Below are 21,089 nucleotides of genomic sequence, written 5' to 3' on the forward strand. Positions count from 1 at the left end.
CTCTCTCTCTCTCTCTCTCTCTCTCTCTCTCTCTCTCTCTCTCTCTCTCTATATATATATATATATATATTACAACTAAAATTACTCTCTTTCTATCTAGTCCTATTTGACCTCTTCTCACTCCCTACCTCCTACTCCCTTAGGACAAAAGTATCTAGTAACACGGTCTGAATAGGGCAGGGTCATTAATCAATGAATCAATCAGTAAGTATTTATTAAACACTTCCTATGAGTCAGTCACTGTGCTGGGGAGACAAAGAAAAAAATGAAAACAGTCCCTGTCCTCAAGGAGCTTATACTTTAAGGTGGGAGACATACATACACATACATATATATGCACATACATGTATATGTGTATGTATATATATGAACATACACAATACAAAGTATATGCCAGGTGACCTTAGAAGAGAATGTTCTAGCAGGTAGAGGGGATTGTAAAAGGTCTCCTGTTACTGTCATGGTTTTGGATGAAGAAACTATTTTAGCCAGCCTCTTAATCCTTTTTACCGTTCTTTCTAATTCACACCCTTGTTCCATGTGGATACTGTTGTGCAAATCTTTTCTTTCTATTTTTGGGGGACCCTGAGGAAATCTCAGAGAGGCACCCAAAGCTTCATGGTTATAGGATTGGCCTCAATGTTAGAAAGGCCTGGGTTCAAGTTTTACTTCTGACACATGTGAGCTGTGTAATCTGGGGTAAATTATTTAACCTCTCAGGTACAGACTGAGGTAACTCCAAGTCTGCAACTTAGTGCAGAGGAACTAATGTGCAAGTGGGGTTGTTCCTCACCACAAGTTCCCTACATGGATGAAACCACAAATCATGAGATCCCAGATCTGGAGCTGGAAGGGTCCTCAGGGTCCAGTCTACATATGGAGTAAAAACAAACAAAGTGAAAACAAAACAGAACAAAATAAATAAACAAAAAGAGCAGAGCCCTACATGAGAATGGGTCCTCTAAATCCATTCATTCAGAAGATTCTTACACACACACACAAACACACACACACACCCCAAACCAAGTCTTGGGAAGTGTTGAAGGTGAAAAAGAGGAAACCAGGGACATGTCTCTGTCCATTAAAGAAATTAAAGGCTTTACTTTTCCAGGGAGAGTGTGATTTAAGGGCTAATCAGCACCATGGTCCTTGCACATTATCTTAGAAATTAGAAATTACTGGCTACTGAATCGGTGCTCAGAAGCTCCAGGGGGAATCTCTGCAGGCCCTCTGATAACTTTTTATGCCGTGCTTGAATATTCCTCCCTATGTAATTTGGGTTTGTTTGCTATATATAAAAAGCACATGCTGCCTAATCACCTGGTTCTTTCTTTGCATGTTTGACTAGGAGAGTTTACCTTGTGCAGATTAAGCTTCTTGTGCCCTGTTTTCCTCAACTACATTGGGAAGGATTTGAACTGCCCTGTTTGCTTTTCACAGTCCCATTAAATGATTCAATGGCATTCATAGCCATGCATCTTGAGAACATCGGCACCAAATGAGTCATTTTCAAAAGGTGGCTTTTTTTTAAAAATTTTTTTAGGCCATTGTAAAAACACATACAGCATAATGAGAAGGAAATGATTTTAAAGATAGATTTTTGTTCATTTGTGTTCAGCTAGGCCATGATGAACTGTTCCCTAAGTACCATTCATTAATTGCTCCTCAACCAAAAGACATTTTTTTCCCCCAAGGGAGGAAAAAAAATCCATGTCTATCTTTCACTGGAATTGTGAATAAGGGCAGAAAAGTAACCAGAGCAGACACAGTCTCTTATTATCCTTGCCCTTGCTGCTACCAGGAGTAATTTCCAAATCCAGTTTTCAGCGTTAAGCAAAAATGTCCCAGGACAAAAGTTGCACACAGTGGTTACAATCTGCATCATTGGAGAGAATACCTACATCTACAAGATCACAAAGTAACAAAGAAGTGTTTCCATAGTTCTCCCTGAATCAAAGGTGGGACCAAGTATAGTCATCAGTGACAGCAAACTGAGTTTTCTACTGTTTCATCAACAACCAACCAATCACCCCCAAATCGCCATTCATTCTAGATAGTATAGATAAACCTTATTGAGAAAAATCCGTACACCTTTATACATTGTCCTGTTGTCTTTATTTCAGGTTCTTTTAGGACTAAGAGGTCAAAGCAGTAACAAAGAAAGCACAGACAAAACAAATCCTCATATGGCACAAGCAGTACATTAAAGCTAGGTCAGCATAGCCCAAGGAAAGAAGGGTTTGTGTCTGAATTATTTTGCAAAATGCCTGAATTTTCCATTTGAAGGTAAAGAATTGGCTTTAGACTTTCTTCCTGGACGAAGAATAAAACAAAAGTTTCAATATCTGCTCATTTCCATGTGAGGAAAGATCACACAATCTTCTCTTCCTCATGTGCATGCATTTAATTTCAAAAGCCTCAATTTCCTCTATATCAACATCCATTTAAACCCATATTTTTTTTTCCAGTGGGTGGAATAGCAACCAATGAGTTAGCATCAGAGGAGGTGGGCAAAAGTTAAGAGGCATTCCAGAAATTGAACAAGTAAAACCCAATCCCCCCTTTTTTGGGGGGAGGATGGGGAAGTAAGTGATGGAATATCCAAGTGGTTGCTGCAGCTATTGTCAACAGTGACCTAATCTCTCTTTGCTCAAATGTATAGAACATTAAACACTGAATGGATTTACTAAAGAGAAAGATTACAAGTTGCACAGCTGAAGCTATCTGCTGTAGATCCAGAGGGCAGATGTTTAAAAAAAGAAAAAGTATGAACACACCCTACAAAAATGCCTCACATATTAAAGCCAAGGACATTAATACCAGGAAACAATAAAAGAACTCAATGGTATTCATTTGCTCACAGAATAGATTTTTTTTCCAGGAGACAGAATTGAGAAGGATAAATGGGTTTCTTCATATCCTTTGTATTTTCTCTTTTCTTCATTGTCATCACAATTACAATCGAAGAATCTGGAAGAACATTAGAACACCAGCAGCATTTGAAGATGTAATGCATTTAGACATGATTTCAGCAATATTGGAGGAGGAGGATTGTGATTCCTAATCTTGCTTGACACATCCTCCACCTACTCATCAAAAACCGAAAGAGCTCTGGGGCCAGTTCTGCCCTCAGATGTGTCGTTGTTGAAGATCCAGGGAGCTGTGGTTCCTTTAGCCCACAGCACAATTTGGCTATGAATGTATAGGCAGGGGATAAAGGCTATGTGTAATAAGGAGCATAGGATGAACAATGAGAGGGTTTTTTTTTGGGGGGGGGAGGGAAGATAGAGGCATGTAGGGCAAATGTCACATGGGGAACATACTCTACAAAGCTGCCAAATATCTATCCATTATGACTACCTTGATCAGGTATAGTGAGCATTCCTAGAGTGAGTCAGGGAGACACACCATCGGAAATGACTCAGTTTAAGGTAATATCCTGGGATAATATTATGAAAAGTAGAAACACACAACTCACAAGACATGAGAAAAATTTGGTATTGATGAAAAAAAATTAATTAAAAATTCATTTATGTGTTTCCAGCATAGTCCAATGGAGAGAGTGCTTTGATTATCAATACATGTACATCAGCTTTTAGAAATATTCCTAAGAGGTAAAAGGGAAACTCCCTGTGGGCAAGACATGACTAGGCAAATGCAAGAGAGGAAGAAATCAGGGAGAAGAAGAAAGACAGAATGAGGCCAGGCCACCACTAGGCCTGTTTGGTATAAAAAGTCAAGGGGTTATTGTATCATCTGGTAGTTTCCTATTTTAAGGAATTTTTGCCAATGAGATATTCAACTCAGTTGTTTTAGACTTGCCCAGAAAGAGTATAAGAACCTTCTGAATTTTGGTTCCTAAGGTAAAGTACCTAGTTAAGTCTCTGAGTTGTATTTCTGGGAGAAAACACATCCTAAACTCCAAACAACTGAGTTACAATTGTATTTGGAAATGAAATATGTAAGTTGGAAGTACTTGTATTCTCCAAGTAGCCTCTTGATATACAAATTGGTTTCCTACTCACTGGGAAGAAAATGTCCTATAGAGATGACTGGTTCCAATTATATGTTCCTTTATAAATTACCAAATTGGCATTCTGGTTTACAAATCCTTCTCTAGTGACTTTGGTTAGTGTGAATCAATAGATCCAGACTTTATCAATTCTGATGGACTGATAACATCATGCTTTTGAAATTGGAGAGCTGAGCATTAGATACTGGCAGATGGAGATGATCCTAACACTTAAACTATGGGCCATCAAGGATCCAGTTTAAATTAATATGTTGTCCCATTTGTTCTCAAGCTCTAGGGTTACCTGATTTCTCCTTATTTTTCTCACTTTTACTGTTTGAAGATGGTGTTTGGTGACTTTCTATACCCAGAAATGCTTAAAGTAAGTTAATTCAAACAGTATGTATTTCTAATGCATACAATGTGAGCTTATTATTATGCAAGATATTGTGGGCACAAGATTCCTCTTAGAATCAATGTAGAAAAAAGGCAGACAAAAATTACAATGACAACAACAACAACAACAACAACAATAACAACAATAATAATAGTATCATCCATGCTCTACCTTACACAAGGACCTTCCTAAATGTTAAGTCAAATTTGAAGCACCTTGTGTTTGGGGGTAAGCAGCCACTTAAAATATACCTAATGGGCCCCCATCAATATGTTTCTTTTACCAGCAAATCAGAAGATTTATTAGTTCAAACCAAAATGCCTTTAATAGTATAACAAGGAATGACTAATGTCTAAATTGACAAGAGTACACTGTGCTACAAATGACCACACCACCAGGGAGCATATATAATGAACACGTTTGACAAAAGCATACTCTGTCTGGTACAACTAATACCTCAAGGGTATTAATAATACCACAGGGCTACCAATGTCTTCTGGCAAGCCACTTTCTCTGCTGATCTGAGATCCTTTGGTAGACTATTCTCTCTGTCATGTTGCAAGTTTCTATATGTTTTTGCTGTTGAGCATTTTGACTGTGAGGCACTCTATTACTATTTCCTGGTCTTCTCCTATATAGACCCTACTAGTCCTCTACTGTAGTTATTTGTTGTATATAAGAACCAAATGACTAACTATAGCATAGCCTAATTACTTCTGGGCTAGAAGCATCTGCTGGTGCAGTGGATAGAGCACTAGGCCTGGAATCATGAAGAACTGAGTTCAAATCTAGCCTCAGACACTTAATAAATGTGTGACCCTGCCAAGTCACTTAATCTACATTTGCCTCAGTTACTCAAATATGAAATGTAGACAATAATAGCAACTAACATTCAGGGTTGTAATGAGGATAAAATAAGAAATATTTTTAATAAAAGCACCTAGCCCAGTTCCTGGAACATAACAAGTGCTGTATAAATGCTTATTCTTTTCCCTTCTTAGTTCTTAAAACTTTTAGGTAATGTACACTCAATGTTCTGAATACTACTCCCACTTCTGATTTCTCCTCAAAAGACTAAGTATTATTCATATCAATTGCAAAATTGCAAGGTGTCACAGTGTGTGTGTGTGTGTGTGTGTGTTTATGTTTTATATTTTAAGATAATTTGATTAAAATAAAAATATAGGAATACAGGACAAAGTAAGGAAAGTGTATTCTTTCCAAACCCAGTTCCAAAACCTTCTCAAAATCCACTTCCCAAAGCAAAGTATTTCATCATAAATGTCTGCTAGGAATCATTGTTCCTACAAAACATGGTGGGCTAAATGACCTCAAACCAGTTTATTGTCATAGACGCTGGGGGTAGCATTGTAAAAAACTTGAGTGGTTTTCCTCAGCAAACTCAGGCACCAGCTCCTAGTTGCGATTTCTTTTCCTTGTGGTTCTAGAATCCCTATCTTTCTATAGTAGCTTTTGACTTGAACCTTCCCAGAAGAGATGGCAAAGTCTTAAAAGCTTGACAAAGCATGAATATATCATGATCCAAAGACTGGAATTCCAGGAGGGGAATGTAAAAGCTTCAGTGTCTAAAAACTGGCAGGATGAGGCAAGAAAGCCTTTTTCCATGACCATTTCCTTTCTCATCCCATCCCTGCATCTTTCCTCTTTTTTTTTTTTCAAAATGTTGGCTGGAGATGCACTTTCCAGTCCGAAAGTAATGTGGGACCATGGAGGTCTTCTGTGGAACAGCTATGTACCCTCTGATATGTGTAATGCAGACAATAAATGCTTTAAATATTTAGAGAATGGAACAGCTTTTGTATGGCTTTTCATGATCAGTTAGTCAATAAGTGAAGCATTCATAAAGCATTCATTAAGCATTTTTTATATGCCAGGCACTGTGCTAAGCATTGGAATTGAAAAAAAAAATAAAAAACATAATCCTTACCCTCAAAGAGCTAACATCCTTAAAGATGGAACAATGCAGACATTATGTATATGTAAGATATATATAGAATAAGGGAAAGTTATCTCAGAGTAAACTAGCAATAGGAAGTGGGTGGGGGGTTGAAAAGGGAGGGATCTGGAAAGGCATTGTGTAGACAGAGGTATTTGAGCTCAATTTTGAAGAAAGCCTGGAAAGTCAGGAGGTGAGAGGGAAGCATAGGACATAGTAAGAAGGCATGGAGTTGGGAAATGGAAGATCTTGTGCACACTTCACAAGGGAAGTGAAATAGACATAAGAGGACTGGATTGTGAGTAGGTGGAGAAGAGATAGAAAATCATCCTCAATGGGAAAGTAGAGGAGGCAGGAATGAGTAAGGTTATAGTGCTGCTAAAGTCTTGCACCTTGCCTCAAGAAGCAAAGGGAAAACTGATCAGAAGAAATTCACCTTATGTGCTCAATGCTCCTATTGACCACCAACTTGATGAAAAATAGCAAGTTCAGTCACTCATTCCCCATCGTGTTGTCCACAGGATGGATTGAGGGATAATAAGTGCAGAGGGCTGGAGAAGTAAGATTGTATAGGGCAATAAGAGAAGACAAGGATAAAAAAGCAGGCTAAGAAGTTAGATAGCCTTCAATGTAGGCTAAAAAGTTTTGATTTTATCCTAGGAGAAATAGGGAAACATTCACAATGGCTATCAATTCTAGAAACCTCAGTGCTATTGAATAATTCTCATGTTGGTAAGACCAGGAGGTCCTAGAAATGCATTTGTGTGGTTTTCAAATTCTTCCCTTATCCATCATTCTATTCATCCAGTCCCTCTGAAAAGCAAGCACTGGTGTACTCAATGCATTATATATTACTATGATGTCATTTGCAAATTCTTCAAACATCTCATTTTATTTGTGAAGCAGATTTCTTTAAACATATCAAGGCATTTGCTCTCATTGAATCTATCACAGGCTTTTTTTTTTCATCCCCCTTCTGAGCATAACACTTTCATTTTATTTAAAAGGGACATTTTCTTTCCCTGAGTCAACTTTTTTTTTTCTTTGCCTTAGCTAAAGCATTAGAAAATGTCAGTGTAAAAGGAAAATGTGGGGAAGAGATGTAAAAGAAGGATAACAGACTTAAATGGGAAATGACTCTTCAAAGTCCAGTGTGAGGGACTCATCATGTTACTCATTGTAGCAGAAGGAAATTTGCCATCCTTCATATTCACTGGACCCAGAAGTAGTTTCAGTTCACTTAAATCTTGTAATTATTAAAAGAAACAAAAAAGATATTCACATTTTTCTATGAAGATCTTATTTTCACCAGTTGAGCATGTGCATACTATGGTTACAGACAAAACATTGTTTACTTTTCACTACAAGGAACAATGCATTTTTTCATCTTTCTCCCTTCCCTTGTTTTCTCTTTTCCTTCCTCCTCTTCCTTTTCTTTAATTTTCCTCTTCTTTCTTTATCATTATTTTCATTACCAATAAATCTGTATTGAGAGTGTAATACATGACAGGCAGAGTTCTTTTTACATGTCCATTACAAAAGCTGGTGATTTATTTACTGACTGAAATTAAATCTTAAAAGTTGGTCCAGAAAATGTTGATTGTGAAGGACTAGGTTCCTAATCTGAAATGCAGCCCATAGAGATTTGAGTGTATTTTCACAGATTCAAGGCCCTAGTCATCAGAATATCTTACTTAAAACAAATGATTCTATACCACAGAAGCAGCCTAAACTGAATTCTAATTTGTGAGTGCTGATTGTTTGCCTCTGCTACAGTCATTAAGTGGAGTTTTTCCCTTAGACATGATATGTTCATATGTGACTCTGTATACAGATATTTGCAGGGTCATTATGTGGAATAGGGGTTATTTGTACATTACTCAGCTCTGGAGGAAAGAACTAAAAGCACCTTAATTCTACATAACATAAGAAAAAACAAAAACAAAAACAAGAAAACAAACTTCCTTTTCTTTTAGAGGAGGGGAGGGGGGACTGAGGAAGCCTGGAAATATGGTTTCATTGGTATGGAGAATTCTGAGGTTGGGAATTTCCTATATTGATGAATATTCATAGAATCAAAGAATTTTAGAATTAGAGTGAACCTCAGAATTTCTAATCATACTCAAAAGGAATTCCTGTTCTAACAAATCTGACAAATGACCATTTACAATACTAGTTTGACAACTCCTCCCTAACAACTCCTCTCTAATTTACAACTTAAAGAGTTGCTCTTCTGGTGCAGTGAGATGTTAAATTTGTCCATGAGCACATATCTTATGTGTATAATATGCCAGACTTGAGCTCAGCTCTTTCTGATCCCAAGGTAGGCCCTTTTCCCATATCTCCATGTTGCCTTTCTAATAATTATAGCTTTCCAAAAGTCTAATGGGCTCTTTCAGGAATTAATGAGTTTTTTTTCAGGGAAGGGAATACTATAGGCAGGATATATCAGATAGAAGTATAACTAGATGACCATGGAGGTCAATTTCAGCTTTAAAATTCTGTAATTCACTGATTCCATATGTATTTATATTTTTCTCAACATTTGTATACAGAAAAAAAAAGAACTTTCACATCATTTCATTTAATTCCATTTAATCTGAACAATTATGCTTTGAGGTAAACACTGACAGCTTCAAAGAAGTGAGTGACTCATCCAAAGTCACAAAGATAATAATTGGTAGAGATAGGACTTGAACCCTGACTTCAGAGACTTTGAGTCCTTTGCTTTTGCCACATGCCACAAACTCCACAAGAGGGAACATATGTGGTACTATGACTGCAGATGCTAACTTATTATGAAAGTTCACTCAGTCCCTTCCCCATGGATGTGTTAAGGGAAGGGAAGTTATTATTGGACTCCTAAGATTACCAGAGAAATATCAGTCATCATTGGGGTTTTTCATTTTCTTTTTTTCTTTCTTTCTTTCTTTTTTTTTTTTGAGGCAATCTGGGTTAAGTGACTTGCCCAGGGTCAAATAGCCAGTAAGTGTCTGAGACCGTATTTGAACTCAGATCTTCCTAAGTCCAGAGTTGGTGTGCTACTGTGCAACCCAGCTGCCCCTTCATTGGGGTTTTTCACATAGTTAATTGAATTATCAATAATTCTTAACCATAATCAATGAACATTTAATTTACTTGGGGCTCTTTATTATCCCCCAAAACCCTAACTTTGTATATTTATTTTTTTAAACAAAGTTGGAGACAAGAAATATCTTAAATCTTTGAAGACCTTAAAACCATTGATAAAAGAGGTAATGCAACAGAATAGTTGTTTTTTTTTTGTTTGTTTGTTTGTTTTTCAAGCCATTAGAAACTCAAGGTGAAAACTCTTCCATTAGCTAGACTTTTGAGTTTGCCTCTAGGCATTTAATCTTCCCCTCAATTTCTTTATCTGTGAAATGGAAATAATAGGATTTTTCTCTCCTATAGAGGACATGCCAATAGCCTAGAAAATTCTTAATAATTTTCTTTCTTCACTCCAAACCCAATTTTTGGTGTGCCCATAGAGCTTTATGGTACAGGGAGCAGGAGAATTAGTTTCCCTCCCCTAGGTCACAGAATGAGTGTAAGACTTCAGATTCTCCTGGTCGTCTTCTCTCTCCTGTTCCTTTCTTTTTCCTTCTCCATCTCTACTCCACTCTGTTTCTGTCTCTGTCTCTCTTTTTCCTACTCTCTCATTCCTAAGCGACTCTTGAAGACTTTTCAGTTTTCTAGACTTCTTTTCACATTGCATTTTGAAAATTATATGCAAGTGGACTCTTCATGAAGGGATGGTGAATGTCAGATCCATCTAAGGAACTTTTCATCCATTTTGCAATATCTAAATTTCCTTGGGGAATGGAGCTTTGTGGCTTAAAAATGTTTCCTGCTTTTAGGCCTGCACACTTTTGAATTTTGAATAAAAAGAGAATACGGAATCAGCTAATATGTACGTGCATATTATATTCATATGCTCTTGATGGGAGGAATTAGTGTATTTTCTTCAGGGTCCAAATTATTTTTATTATTATTTTTAAATCAGAAAGCTAACAATGGAAAAACCTCTGTAATTTAGACTTCACTCATTTATAATATAATTTAGAACTAGGCTTTAAGATCTTTATGCATTATAAAAAAGTATTATTAAGTAAATGAGTAGTGCAAATAGAGTTTGTCAGATGAGACAAGTTGCTAGCTTATTTATATGTTCTGTTGTCATCCTTCCTTTTAAAAGAAGACCAATGACATCAGGAGGTGATATTTTGACTTGTGAGTGAATTGGACTTAAGTGAAGCAGAGTTGCCCAAAATCATCAGCCTCACTCTCTCTTCCAGTGTCATCAAAGTCCTGTGGCAAGACAAAAGTCAGGATGACTGGCAATGGCCCTGGGATGCAGTGGGTGACCTTGGTGGTGTTTTTTAAAATTTATTTAAATATTTATTTTTAGTTTTCAACATTCCCTTCCACAAGATTTTAAGTTCCAAATTTTCTCCCCATCTCACCCCTTCCTTCACCCCAAAACATCATACATTCTGAGTACTGCTTCCCCTAATCTGCCCTGCCTTCTATCACCCCCCCTTTATCCCCTTCCCCTTCTATTTTCCTATAGGGCAAGATAGATTTCTATACTCCATTGCCTATATATCTTATGTCCCAGTCGCATGTAAAAACAATTTAACATCTATTTTTAAAACTTTGGGTTCCAAATACTTTCCCTTCCTCCCTCCCCATCCACCTTCATTGAGAAGGCAAGCTATTCAATACAGGTTATACATGTGTAGTCATGTTGTGAAAAACTAACTATATTTCCCTTCATCGTATTCCACTACCTGTTTATTCTATTCTCTCTTTTAACCCTGTCCCTCCTCAGAAGTGTTTGCTTCTGATTACCCCCTCCCACAATCTGCCCTCCCTTCTATTATCCCCCCGCCTCTTATCCCCTTCTCCCTTATTTTCCTGTAGGGTAAGATAGATTTCCATACCCAAATGAGTGTGTATGTTATTCCCTCCTTAAGCTAAATCTGATGAGAATAAGATTCACTTATTCCCTCTCACCTACCCCACTTCCACTCCATTGTAAAAGTTTTTTCTTGTCTGTTTTGTGTGAGATAATTTACCCCTTTCTACTTCTCCCTTTCTCCTTCTCCCAGTATAATCTGTTCTCACCCCTTAATTTTACTTTTTAGATATCAACCTTTCATCTTCAACTCATCCTGTGCCCTCTATCTATTTATCTATCTATCTACCTATCTATCTATCTATCTATCTATCTATCTGTCTATCTATCCACATATATTTTTACTCTCCAATTGCCCTAATACTGACAAAGGTCTCATGAGTTACAAATATCATCTTTCCATGTAGGAATGTAAACAGTTCAACTTTAATAAGTCCGTTATGATTTCTCTTTCCTGTTTACCTTTTCATACTTCCCTTGAGTCTTGTATTTGAAAGTCAAATTTTCTATTCAGCTCTGGTCTTTTCAACAAGAATACTTGAAAGTCCTCTATTTCACTGAATTTCCACTTTTTCCCCTGAAGGATTATACTCATTTTTGCTGGGTAGATGATTCTTGGTTGTAATCCTATCTCCTTTGACCTCCAGAATATCATATTTCAAGCCCTTTGGTCCCTTAATGTATAAGCTGCTAAATCTTGTGTTATCCTGATGGTGTTTCCATAATACTTGAATTGTTTCTTTCTGGATGACCTGGGAACTCTGGAATTTGACTGTAATATTCTTAGAAGTTTTCTTTTGGAGATCTCTTTCAGGAGGTGATTAGTGAATTCTTTCCATTTCTATTTTACCTTCTGGTTCTAGAATATCAGGGCAGTTTTCCTTGATAATTTCTTGAAAGATGATGTCTAGGCTCTTTTTTGATCATAGCTTTCAGGTAGTCCAACATTTTAAAAAATTATCTCTCTTGAATCTGTTTTCCAGGTCAGTTGTTTTTCCAATGAGATATTTCATATTGTCTTCTATTTTTTCATTCTTTTGGTTTGGTTTACAATGTCTTTATTTCTGATAAAGTCACTAGCTTTCATTTGTTCCATTCTAATTTTTAAGGAAATATTTTCTTCAGTGAGATTTTGGACTTCCTTTTTCATTTGGCCAATTCTACTTTTTAAGGCATTCTTCTCCTCATTGGCTTTTTGGACCTCTTTTGCCATTTGGGTCAGTCTATTTTTTAAGGTGTTATTTTCTTCAGTATATTTTTGGGTCTCCTTTAGCAAACTGTTGACTTGTTTTTCATGATTTTCTTGCATCACTCTCATTTCTCTTCCCAATTTTTCCTCTACTTCTCTTACTTGCTTCTCAAAATTCTTTTTGAGATCTTCCATGGCCTGGGACCAATTCATATTTTTCTTGGAAGCTTTGGATGTAGGAGCTTTGATTTTGTTGTCTTCTTCTGGTGGTATGTTTTGATCTTCCTTGTCACCAAAGTAAAATTCTATGGTTTGACTTTTTTTTGTGCAGCCAATTATTTGACTTTTAAACTCTTTGTTAAGGTAGGGGTCTGCTTCCAGTGTGGAGAATGTTATGTCCCAAGCTTCAGGGGTTTTGTGCAGCTGTTTTCAGAGATACTTCTAAAGACCTAGAAAGTTTCAGTTCTTCCAAGGTGGTACAATCAAAGGCAACTCCTTTCCTGGCCTGGACTCTGGCCTATAAGTGACCACAAGCACTCTTTTCTGTTTTGGAACTGTGAGGAGGATTTCCTTTCCACCACCACTACAAGCTCCACCATGCCAGTGCTCCTCCTCACCCCAGGACCACCACCCAGAACTGTGACCCAGATCCAAGCACAGGCAAAGCAAGAAAATCCTGCTTTAGCACCAGCAAAGAGATCCCTGCAATCCCCCTCTGATCAGCCACTCAATTCTTCCTCTATTTGTGGGCCAAGAACTCTAGAAACAACCACCACCCCAGGGCTATGCTGGGACTGGGGCTGGACCAATCTCCTCTCTCACATGAGGTCGATAGACCTTCCCTACTGACTTTCTAGGTTGTCTTTGGTGTTTGTGGGTTAAAAAGTCTTGAAACCACCACAGCTCCCCATGATTCAATCCCCTGAGGCCTGCTCCAGGATTGCTGAAACCTGGTGTTTGCCTGAGTGGCCCACACTAAACTGCGGTCCTCTCCCAGCCCAGTGCAAGAAACCTTTCCAAGACAACTGTCTTGGGCTGGAAATTTGTTTCACTTTGTCTTTTTGTGGGTGCTACTGCTCTAGAATTTGTTTAGAGTCATTTTTACAGGTATTTGGAAGGGTTTGGGGGAGAGCTCAAGCAAGTCACTGGTTTTACTCCACCATCTTGGCCCTGCCCCAACCTTGGTGTTTTTGATGTCTGACCAAGCTCTAAGCCACCCTGCTTCAGCTGCCTTCATGGACATTGGAACAAATTGTTCTCATTTGCCCATTCCACTGGAGAAAATCTTCACATGCTTGGGGTAGATATACCCAATTCACCAATGGGTTTGAGGTCTGTCAGTTACTCTCAACCTAGTTTAACTCATCTGCTGAAATGGTTTTACCTGAGTGTGGCCACTGCCTATGTTACAGCTTCTTGGAGCTACAGGTGACAAGTGGACACCAAAGGTGAATAAGCAGCCCTGAAAAAGGCTCAGCAAGCCCTCACACTAAAGGTGCTGGTTCTCCTTAAACATGCTAAACATTTTTATATACAAAGCAAAACAATGTCTGGCTTCCCTCTTCTAATGTTTTGATGTGCTATTTCCAAATGATTGCTCTTTATCCATTACAGAAAGAATTGGGTAACAATTGACTCTCTTAGCATAAGCTCCTAAATACTATGTTTTAATTAGAATTACAAAGCTCCTCATTGTCACTGATTTATACTAGACAAATATATTGCAATGGAAGTACTGCTAGACTTTTGAAGGCAGGAGAAATCTAGGTTCAAATCCTCATTCTAACACTTAATATTTTCATGACCTCAAGGAAATTACATAACTATTAACTATTAACCCTCACATTCTTCATAAAATAGAGATAATTATACTCACCTTATTTAATATACAAGTTTCTTAGGAGGAAAGAACTTTGTAAAACTTAATGAACAATATAAATGTCACTTTTAATCAAAGACTAGAATATAGAGTTCTTGGATACTAGAAGTACAGAGTTCAAGGAGGGCCCAGTAATAAGAGATCTCAAGATTTTTGTTTACTTAAAAAAAATCACTTATCAAGTATGGCACATTCAAATGAACCATGGTGCCTAGAAGTCAAGGGAACTGAGTTCAAATATGATCTTTACCATTAAATTAGTTGTGTGATCTTGGACAAATAATCTCATTATTATTCATCTCAAATGCTCTTCTGTAAGTCAAGAGGGTTAGATTAAATGACCCCTAAAGTCCCTCTAGCTCTAAAAATATATGGCTTAGGGATATTGTAAAGGTTATTCTCACTTTTAACAAGATATTGATCTGTGACCCATTTAAACTATAATGATGAAACTTGATATAAAGGGATGAGTCCTTGAGAGGTATGCAGATATTTGCTGCCTACTTCTTAGTCTTTAATAACTCATGGAAACTTGGTGAACAAGTTTCTGGCCATGAGTGACTGAGGGGCTGGAACTTTATGGCAACAAAGAGCCTTCTGGCTAGTTAAAGAGCCACAAGGACTGCTGAGCCAGCAGAACTAGAAGTGATTGCAGAAAGATCAATCTTAGGTCAATGAGTATACCAAGAGAGAAGTACTCATGTGGCAGGAAAGTCTGTCAGAGTCATCAGAAGTCTCCCTGTAGCAGAGACAGTAACAGAATCCTCTGGAGTGATATAGTATTGGCAAAAGAAAAAATGCCTGGTGACATACATAGAAAGACAGTCCTCCAAGAATGGCAGCAGATCCTGGTATCATTGCTTTATGTGATGAAAAAAAATGCTTTTGCCTTTAGAAAGACATCACTAATTGGACTCTAGAAGATAACTATACATAAGGTGAACTTACCTCATAAGTATTCCATGAAGGGAGAAAAGGCCTTCTGGGTCTAGGATTTGTGTATCTATGTTCTCTACATATGTGCTTCACAAAAATTACTTAAGTTTGAACTTACTCTCCCAGTGACTTTATGTCTATAAGGGCAGACTTTGGTGTAAGATTGCCTTGTAACTACCATTCTTACTATATTTTCACAATAAATCCTCTTTTCAAAAAAAAAGCTAATAGAGTTTACTGGTTGATTAATAATGGAGAACACACTGGATGGGAGAATCATAGACAATAGTACTAGAAAACAATCCCTTCAGGTTATCACCAGAAATCTGAAGAAAATAATAATCATTGCCCTCTATATACTTAACCTGCCAGTAGGGGTATTGGGAAAATGATCCCAGAGAGTATACTATACAACTATAAAATTATGTCTTATTTGTGTTTTTATTAAAATTTTATTGTGAATTTTTCCCATCACCTCATGAATTTCTCATAGTTTACTTTCTTTTTTCCTCCCTTTCATCTTTTCCCCCTTTTTCTTTCTTATATCTTTTTCTTATTGGACCTGACAATGTCTACTGAATTTCAACCATGTAAATGTCTGAATGGTGTTTATGGACGTACTTACCTACTTGCTTAAACTGAGTGTAAATATAATATAAAGCACTCCACTTAGATAGCTATTTGTTCCCATTTGTTGTAGCCTCAGTATTTATGAAGCAAGCAGTTAAAAAAAAAACTCTCAAAAGTGAGAAAAATAGCTATTTCAAAACCTAAGCACTTTTATCTATAGAAGAATGTAGCCACTATCAGGCTGTGTTTTAGTCATTTAATATACTTCAATATTTTAGTAGATTGATGAGCTCACTGATATGGGTACTTTTTACAATGTGCCTCTCAACAGTTTCAGTTTTTCAAATTGATTTTCCAGTGAGGATCTATCAAAAATTCTTGATACTTTCAGCTATATCTTTCGATATTCCATTTTTTACCGGTACAGCACCTGGGCTGTCCATATCTTATCTAGCTGTATAAACTCCACAAAATAACAGACTAATGGCTGAGAGAAAAAATGTCTACAGAAAGCTTGGTGTGAGACTCAACTAATCCAGATCATTTTAAGATTATAGATAAGTTGGAAAGAGGCTAACAAGTAGGTGAAAATGGAACAGGATTTTCCCAGGATTTCTATAATCATCTATTTTATCCTCAGTGACAACAGTAATCATTTGCAATCTCACCTATCAGTGCCATATATGTTCTATGAAGAAGTACAGTCAATATTCTTAGGTATCAAGATTTTTCTTGAAATGAATCCCCTCCCACCTTTTTTTAAAGTGGTTTTCAGGGAACCAAGAAATAGCCACATCTACCTTAGGTGGACAACAAAGTTGATTGAATAATAGCATAGCATACAAACTCCTAGTGTAATACTTATACAAACAGAAAAGAGACAAGATGGGTGAGAGTTCCAATTCATGATAATCTCCACATCCCTGATTTGGTCCAGTGTTAGGAAATAAAACCTCTTGCATTGTTAGCTGAATTCCAGGAAACCAGCTTGTTCCAGGTAGCCAACTGGAGATACATGGTTTTATAGTAAAATCATGGTGTAAGGAAGATAATTTTGAAAGCATAGAGGGATCAGTTTTTAAGATATTTACAAGATTAGAAGATACCAAATGTTCAGAAATTATCAGGGATATTATTTTTTTTAAAGAGATTGAGAAACCAGCAATTACTAATGTATATATTTTCTTTCTCTATACTTGAATGTTATGTCCCCATCGATGTGGACATTCTCATCAGTGAGATAGATTGAATAGATCCAAATCATCTCATCTTGTTCATCTTGTCCATGTCCTCCCATACAGTTTCCATAGGGCATCCATCCAATATCGTAGGCCCTAGTTTTACAGAACAAATCCTTTTATTGAGGGGATATCTTCTGTGATGTTAGGATTCAGTTAAAGGGCTGCACTTGAGGACCGAGAGGGCCACATATGGTCTCAAGGCAGCAGGTTCCCCTCCTGCCCCCACCCCATCTAGAGTCTTCATTTAGGATCCCAGATTTGAATCTGGAAGAGTCTGTTGAGGTCATTGAGCCAAACCCTGACATTTTACAGATGGGGGAACTAGGACCCAGGAAAGCTAAGTAGTTTTCTCAACTTTGCTTCAGTCATAAGCAGTAAAGCAGAGATTTAAACCTAGGTCCTCTTCTTCTAAGTCTTGTACACTTTCCTCTATTATTGTCTAAGTCTATCATATAGAGTGAGTCTATACCATATTGCCTAGGTATCTTAATATTTTATAAGTACTGATAAACCATATGATCAGTTCATATTTTATCTCTTGCTTTCTATGTTACCATCCTACTTGATCATCTCTATAAAATCTTTATAAGAATGTTCTACATATGTATTGAGGGTCATTATTTGATGTGTAAAATTAATGTTACTGATTTAACAACCCGGTTATCTCTTTCTCGACTATTCTTCCTTTATAGAAACAGATGGGCATGAGTAGAAGCAGATATACTACAATTAATGAGACTATACAGAAGTCAGTGATAGAGGAGACACAATAAAATCATTAACTAAAAAGTAGGTGTAGGGCTATTTAAAGAAGTCATAAGTATTCCTACTCATTTCAATGACTTTGGAGGTCATCATTGCATGATAGCACAGTCTAATTTCTTACTTTAACATTCTACTTGTCCCCCAAACAACCTACTACAGTACCTGTATCAGGTTCTAAAAATATTGATTGATTGATTTGATTTTTTTTTTGACAATCATGACAGTCATTAAGAAAGATGAAGCTATATCTAACATGTTCTATTTCCTAAGATAGGGTAGTGTGTAAGGACTTGAACAAAAATAATTTAATAAATATTTCTGAGCTCAAAGGGGTAACCTTAAATTGTGCAGCAAATTGACTACCTCATCTCCCAAACATTTTGATGTGTTTCAGTGATTCCTATAGGGTATGTCTATATGATGCTAAAGCAAAGGGTTATTGTTTAGAGTAAAGACCAGATTATTCATGTCTTGACTGCTTTGGGCCTGAAATAAACATCCTCACTGATGAATTTGGAGAAATTGCTACATTTGGGGATGCCCAAATCCTGTCAATAAGTTCCCACTCCCTATCCCATTTACAGGTAATTTATATTTGCCTCAGAACTTTTTCATGGACCTGTTTGCCATAGTAAATATACTGCTGGCCTTGGAGTCGAGTCAGTAAGACCTAGGTTCAAATTTTCACTCTGACAATTAGTAGCAGTAGGGAGCATGAGTAAATCACTTAAGATTTCTAACCCTTCATTTACTAATCTGTAACATGTGGATAATAATACCTTTAGAACCCTCATAGGGTTTTCTTTTTATCAGTTTCAAATGAGATTATGTATGCAAAGTACTTTATAAATACCATTTAAAATTATGGATCTTAGATCTTATAAAAATAATAATTCATATTTGCACAGTATTTTAATATTTGCAAAGGACTTCACACATGTATAATTTGAGCCACAGTCAATCCTGTAAGGTAGCAAGTAAAAGTATTTTTATACCTATTTTATAGAGAGGAAAGTTGTAGCACAGCAAAATAAAATGACTTTTCTAATGGTCAAATAGTAAGTGGTTAAGGTGGAATCCAAAACCAGATCTCCCAATTCCGATTCTAGTACTCCCTACACCAGTGTGAATCACAGCTTGTTTGTGTTTTTTTTTTTTCCTTTGGCTCATATCATTCAATAAATCCTACATAAAATATTGCATAACAATGCAGCACTTGTCTGGTCCATATTTTATCCTTTACTTTCACTGTATGACCAATGCTTTTTCTTTGCTTATCATATATGCCCTTGGTTTCTGTTAAGTCAATTCTTTTGTTTGGGTCATCATTAGCAATACGCTTAGAGTCAACTTAGGTTTTCGTAATCACCATTTTCTTGTTGTTGCTCAATTGTTTCCGTCATGTACAACCTTCGTTACTCCATTTGGGGTTTTCTTGGCAAACATGCCAGAGTAGTTTGCCATTTCCTTTTCCAACTCATTTTACAGATGAAGAAACTGAGGCAAACAGGGTTAAGTGACTTGTCCAGGGTCACATAGCTAGTATCTAAGGCTGGATTCAAACTTAAGTCTTTCTAACTCCAGGCCTGGCACTCTGTTCACTTCGCCACCTAGCCTCCTGTGTTACCATTTAGAGAGCCAGAAATTTTGACTCCTTTGAGATCATAGTGTTCCATAATTTACAATCCTACAACATCATTGAGATTGCTGAAAATAGTTGTATCCCAAAATAAACATTTTAGCAGTTTTGTGTCATTAAAAGTGCTACACAAATTCCCAAAAGCAAGCCTGATCACTCTCCTTTTCAATTCTGGGTTACATCGGTACAAATTCTTGCCCATGCATTCAACCTTTCCAACATCATGATTTAAGGTTGGTTCACTTTTTTGGTATTTCCTTATCATCTCCATCCATTTCATCATGTATGTGTGCCTTACACTGTCTATATGTATGACAGAATCCCCCATTTGGAAGTTAACACTCAGATCATCACTTCCTGGTCAATCTATTTTTATCACTAAAATAACAAAAATAATCAGCCTGCAAAGCAGTCAGCCTGGTTATTTTCCGTCACCTTAACAAACAAGCATATTGGCTCAGTAGTGATCCAGCTGATTGCTTGATAAATAGTCATAATGACTACAGGGTGTAGAGAGGAGAGGGAAATTTAAAGCAATGAAAAAATCATTTGTGAAAAGTTTCTGTTTGTGAGGTGTTCTGTGTCAATCAGCACTGGGGAGGAGTGATGGTGGGGCACAATTGAAAGAACACTGGAATTGCTGTAATAAGGTCAGAGTTTGAGTTCCAGTTCCCATACTTCCTAGCTGGATGAGCTTGAACAAGTGATTTCATTTAGTTAACCTTAATATTCTTACCTGTGAGCTGAAGACAATATTTTTGCTTCTTATGTTACAACGTTGCTGAGAAGATAACACTTTGAAAAGTAGAATATGTGTGAGCTCTTAATAGAAAAGAATATAGTTTCATATACTGCTTTATAGCTGGTAGCAATTGTAGAGATCATCTAGTCTAATTCCTTTGTTTTACAGAAGAGAATTGAGAGAGCAAGAGAAATGAAGTCATTTGCCTGAGGTCTCATATGCAAAGTAGTGGCAGAGTAGGACTGAGAAAGTGAATCTCCTTAGTTCCAACCCAGTGCCATTGGCTCTGTGGGAGAACTTGTACCCACATATTCAGTCTGCAAAGCCTTAGACTTTGGTGAGCTCCTGGAAGGCAGGCACTTTACCTAATTCTGAGCTCATTGTACCTCAGACTCATACAAAAAGAGACTGAATTTAAAAGAAAGAAGATATCTTGATATTGCAATCTGAAATTTTAGAAAGAAAAAAAATATGATTCTAATCCAATAAACACGTATCAAGTGCCTACTACATGCCAGGCACTATGTTAAGCACTGGGGATACAATTAATAAAGAAGATAGACCATCCCTGCTTACAAGGAGCTCACAATCTAATGATGGGATGAAAGGAGACAGGAAAGGGTGAAGTAGTGGTGGTGGAGGAGGTCGGTGTAAAACCAGGAGGTGCTCAGCAAGGGGGCATCTTGTTCAGTGGAACTGAAACCAGTCAGAATAGCTGATGCAGAGTGGAGTGAATGAAAGTCCAGTTTCTGCTCACTATGAAGGAAGGCATTGGAAAGATGTTAGTGTCTCTCCCTACAGCCCTCCAATCAGAAGGGAGAGG

The sequence above is a fragment of the Vombatus ursinus genome, unplaced genomic scaffold (genome assembly GCF_900497805.2).
Source record: "Vombatus ursinus unplaced genomic scaffold, bare-nosed wombat genome assembly UNPS02014791.1, whole genome shotgun sequence".
In the NCBI taxonomy this organism is placed as follows: Eukaryota; Metazoa; Chordata; class Mammalia; order Diprotodontia; family Vombatidae; genus Vombatus; species Vombatus ursinus.